Genomic DNA, 6000 nt, shown 5'->3' on the forward strand with positions numbered 1-6000 from the left:
CCATCTCCTCCCTGAGTGGCACTTCCCCATTACTAATAATCTTGGAGGGCCGAGGTGATATTTTATTAAACAATGCTACTGCTTCCCTGACAACTTCCTTGTATAAGTTGTTTTCCCACACTTACAGGGCTGTGAACTTAGTCTCCCCATCTTTGCATGTCATTCTCCCTCAACTGACTCCGAGCTCGTCAAGATTAGCGACCACGTCATGTTCATCTTAGTCTCTCCAGCATGCATCTTAATGCCTAATGGCAAGTAGATGCAGCGTAAGTATTTGCTGAGTTAAATAAAAGTCAAACAGGAGACTGACATAGATTTCTAACTTTGATGAAAGCAACAGTCCGGCCATGTTTTTATCAACAGTGCTTCTTTAGGTAACCTCTCCAGGGTTTCTCCCTCCAGTTGGTCATCCGGTTTCATGAAATGAAATTACAACATTACAGCAACTACACATTAGACCCCATATCCCTAATAAATGCTGTTTAAGCCACTAACTTTTGGGGTAATTAACTGTACATCCATAGATAACTAGTAAAATGTTCATACATGGGCTCCTTTTCGTCAAGGCTGATTTGGCTACTTGTACTGCTAAATGGCTAACCTGCCAGCAGGAAAAACCAATACTGACCCCTTGATACAGCACCATTCCAAGAGAAGGTTATCTGGCGGCAGCTTGTTTTCATAGGACCCCTTCCACCCTGAAAAATGCAGTGTGGCAACCCTGAGAATACACACCTCAGGTGTACCTTCAAGAGAAACTTCTGCAGGGGGCAGAGTTGATTGTCAGCCTTAAACTTCCACAGCTTTCAATTCACATATTTACACTAAGCCCATGTTTCTGCTCCAGCCAAGTACTGAGCTAGTATAAATGCTCACTTTTGTTTCCCAAAAGACATGTCTAAGAATGTCCAGGGACAACAACACAGCCCTATGGCTTCCCTTCTCATTCTCTGAACAGTATGCTGGATGAACAGAAGTGCTTGATTTCAGATATAGATTTTAGTCATCCAGTGACTACACTATTCCCCTGAGGGTCAGTGCTTTTGTATTATATCTAAGAAATCTTTGCCCACACACATCATGAAGATATTATCCTATGTTTTATTACAGAAGATATATGTTTTATCTTTCACACTTATACTCACATTCCACTAGAATTGATATTTGTGTATAGGGTGAAGTAGAAGTGAAGAAGGAAACGGCAACCCACTCCAGTATTGTTGCCTGGAGAATCCCACGGACAGAGGAGCCTGGTGAGCTACAGTCCATGGGGTCATAAGAGTTGGACATGACTTAGTGACTAAAGAGAGAGAGAGAAAGAAGTCAATATTAAATTTTTACCATGTGAATTGATTATTCTTTAAAGTCTTCCCCATACTGTTTTCTGCTCTATTAATAAATTGTCAGGGGCATCTACAGTAGACATTATTAGCTGGCTTACCAAACACTCATTCTCCAAACCTTTCTTCTTAATCTGTTTCCATGTAGGGTCTACTCTCTAAATCTTCCTTGCAGCTAGTGGTGGTGAATTAGATATAACTGGAAACATGTAGCAGTTGATGGAAATGCTTTGGATTTCTTGGTAAAAGGGACAAATACAGGGAACTAGCCCTTTCCCACTTCTTCAGTGAAAGTAGATGGAACAACTGGAGTTAAAACATCCACCTTTCAATCATGAGGAAAACACAGATATTTCAGATATCCAGTCCTGATATCATTTAACTGCTGAATCTAGTCATTTTATGTGAGAAAACAAATCCTTATGTGTTAAACTGCTGTTTATGTGATTCCTGTTACTTGCAGCCCAAAGGATTTTCTAATACAGAATCCATCAGAACTCCATGTGTGTGTCTTTGTTTGGGAGAGGGGGAAAGATATAGCCACTGGATCTTTGGAAGAAAGATGCCTATGAAAACAAAAATATTTCCAACTGTGGCTTTAATAACGTGCTGTGTTCTCACTGTATGCATGTATTAAACGTGCGACTTAAATGGCCACATGTCACAGGGTACGGAGGTTGGAAGGCTGCATGTTTTAGATAACAAGAGTTCTATGCAGGCATCAGGAGAATATCATCCTTTTGTCAGGGACTTATAGAGGGCCCCATTTATAGCTGAACAGGTATCTGATGTAACAATTCATTGTTCTGACACATATTGCAATCAGAATATGCAGTTTTTAATGCATCATGTTACATTAGCTTAGCCCATGGTCTAACACCATGTAACATAAATTTTGCCAAAAGGAATGACATTACATGACACTGACTTTGAAAAGACACACACTATTTTTTCAGATCACATACTTTTTATCCATGAGTGCCCAATTCAAAAATCAAGCTGGCAGACAGAAGTGGAGTGAATGTGCAGCCTCAAAGCAGCATATTCATCTTGAGTAGTTTTGCACATTTCTACCTGTAGTCAATGATTCTATTCCATTTTTATGTTGAAATGCATGAGCAACGTTAATGGACCTTTTTTTCTGTCACCTGAAGTATAACTTTTATTCAGGGTCAATCAAGAGAGACCTGAAAAGTGTTTTTGGACTACATACTATAGATAAAATCTTTTTCTGTGTTGTTTATCAGGAGCTATCCATGACTGTTCCATTTGAAACTCTTGCCAAAATATGTATGACTATTTTATTTGTATTGTATCTCTGACTTATTCCTTTCAGTAAGATATCTTCCTTAGGTGTGAAGTATTTTCAACTGTCATTACAGATTCTTTTTTAATTAATTAGAAAGACAACAAAAAGGAGATAAGGATTTTTGGACAACATATTACAGTTTCTAGATTACTAAAAGAATATTCTAAATACTGAGTCACAAAGATCCATTCATACAGGCTTTTAAATTTAAATTATTTACTTCTTTTCTAAATTACCTTCCTACAGAATTTCTTGTCCATTACAGTAAACTACTTAAGGCCTAAAAAATTCTTCTTGTGTTAAAAATCTAAAGTAAAAAACAAAAAATTAAGCAATCATCTGCAAAAGCTTACTAAGATTCCGCAGAATACTCTGCTAATGGGAAGGGAGTCTTTGTGAAATTGCTTTTCCCCTAGTATTTTAAGGTAATATAAAGATATTACTTCTTAATTGAGGAGAGAAATTTCATTTCAACTTCCACAACTTTCAATTCCAACATTACTACCCTAATATTTAATTACTGTACTTTCATTATTACTACAATTATTTCTGTTCTCTTATTACCATATTTTTTTGGACACACGTGTGGGTGTGATTGCCATTTAACCATACAGTTGTGATTTTTAAAAATCCTTTTAGTATAAGAGTTACATGCTTCCAAATGATACAGAAACTTTAGAGTCGACAAAACCAATTTTCCTTGGTTTTTTAGCCACACAAGAAATTAGAGCAAAAGAATTCAATAATGACCCTGGTTAAATACGGTAAAACAACTGGAAGTCTAACATGATACCTAGTAACCAGTGATTATGGCACCCACTCCAGTGCTCTTGCCTGGAGAGTCCCAGGGACGGGGGAGCCTGGTGGGCTGCCATCCATGGGGTCGCACAGAGTCGGACACGACTGAAGTGACTTAGCAGCAGCAGCAGCAACCAGTAATTAATGATTGATTATTTCCCACTTTTTACTCAGATGTTTTGGTATTTGTGTTTGGCACTTAGTTACACAATAGTGCTCCTAAAATTATTAAAAGCAGTGATTGGGACCTCAGCAATACATTGTTGGATAATCTTGAGCAATTTACTACTTCTCTGTGAGACTCAATCTCCTCTACTGTAAAGTAGAAACAGAATACCTGCCACACAGGGTTGTGGTGGCTGTGAAACTTATATAAGACCACGTATGTGAAGGATTAGGCACAGGGACTGGCACGTCATAAATACTCAGTGAATAGTAATTACTGTTACTATCTCAACTCACACAGGCAAAGAATAAATTATCCAGGGTTGATGCTCTTCAATAAAGTTACATTATAGAATAAGTTCATTTATTTTTTTCATTGAACTAGCAAAGAATTATAAAGGAAACAATTGCTTATCCACATATAAGGGTTGTAAGCTGAGACACAACTATTTGGGGACTAATTTTCTATCACAAACAGCAAAGGAAAGAAATCTTCACATGTTAAATTTATTATTGGCAATTTGCATTATTAAAATATCTTTTCAATGAATACATTTAAAATATTCTGTGTAAATTGTATATTTATGCCTATCAAATTTAATGCCATCTATATACCTTTGGGAAAGATATAAACTTTCATTTTTCCTCTGAAATGCTTATGGTATGATAAAATGCGATAATGTAAATAAAGACACATTTTTAACATGTAATAAGTGCTCAATAAATGATTATTATTTCCAAACAAAGCAGAGTCTATGTATGTGAACATTTTTTACTCTGAAGAGCATATTTTTTAAAATATTCATAACAATGTTTAAAGTACTGTCTCCTACTGCAGCCTATATTTTTCTTCTAGTGTAGGGGAAAAAAAATTCAGGTAAGAAAATTCCTAAGAGGTAAAGGAAAATAAAGATGAAAATTAACAAAATTAAAGAAAAGGATTTGTTAGCATGTTCAATTGTTTTGAGAATTTATCTTTGCCAAATTACTGGAATAAACACTGGGAATTCACTATTATTTAACTCATATTAACTAAAAATTAGTGCCTATCAGTAAAGACTGATACATAGTTTAAGTTGTTTGTACTGTTATACATCGTGTAATTTTGCTTTCTTTGCTTTATAAAAGTTAATTTCTATAAGTAAAGATTTTTAAAAAATCAGTGTTTTACAAAATCTTCTTTGTAAATGGCTGGTGAAGATTGACTGGATACTATACTAACCAAAGCTACTACATTTTAACTGTTCAAACAGGAATAAAAAATAGTGAGGGAGACAATTTAAGATACATTGATTTTCTAGATCATAATGTAGCTCTCAGTTACAAATGATAAGAGCAGGCTGCATGAATACTTTGTGAATTATTCAAAAGAAGAAAGGGAAGCTTCAGAGTAAACTACCAGTTCCCAGTGGCTGTTGCAAACTGTTTAAGGTAGACACTCACTGTGCCATTTAAACTTTCATTATCCCTATTTTAGCTTTTGTAACCAACTGGAAATGGATATAAAACTACAAAGACAAAGTGAAAAACACAAATAAGTTTAGTACAAAGCTAGGAACTGAAAGAAAATGGAGAGCAAGAGTGAGTTGAGAAAATGAAAGAAAAAAGGGCAGAAATATGCTTGGGATTAAACAGGTCAAATGGGTATACTCAAGGTACTACATGCAGATGACACCACCCTTATGGCAGAAAGTGAAGAGGAGCTAAAAAGCCTCTTGATAAAAGTGAAAGGGGAGAGTGAAAAAGTTGGCTTAAAGCTCAACATTCAGAAAATGAAGATCATGGCATCTGGTCCCATCACTTCATGGGAAATAGATGGGTAAACAGTGGAAACAGTGTCAGACTTTATTTTGGGGGGCTCCAAAATCACTGCAGATGGTGATTGCAGCCATGAAATTAAAAGACGCTTACTCGCTGGAAGAAAAGTTATGACCAACCTAGATAGTATATTCAAAAGCAGAGACATTACTTTGCCAACAAAGGTCTGTCTAGTCAAGGCTATGGTTTTTCCAGTGGTCATGTATGGGTGTGAGAGTTGGACTGTGAAGAAAGCTGAATGCCGAAGAATTGATGCTTTTGAACTCTGGTGTTGGAGAAGACTCTTGAAGAGTCCCTTGGACTGCAAGGAGATCCAACCAGTCCATTCTGAAGGAGATCAGTCCTGGGTGTTCATTGGAAGGAATGATGCTAAAGCTGAAGCTCCAGTACTTTGGCCACCTCATGCGAAGAGTTGACTCATTGGAAAAGACTCTGATGCTGGGAGGGATTGGGGGCAGGAGGAGAAGGGGACGACAGAGGATGAGATGGCTGGATGGCATCACTGACTCGATGGACGTGAGTCTGAGTAAACTCCAAGAGTTGGTGATGGACAGGGGGGCCTGGTGTGCT

This window comes from Ovis canadensis, chromosome 7 (genome assembly GCF_042477335.2).
Source record: "Ovis canadensis isolate MfBH-ARS-UI-01 breed Bighorn chromosome 7, ARS-UI_OviCan_v2, whole genome shotgun sequence".
NCBI classification, from domain to species: domain Eukaryota; kingdom Metazoa; phylum Chordata; class Mammalia; order Artiodactyla; family Bovidae; genus Ovis; species Ovis canadensis.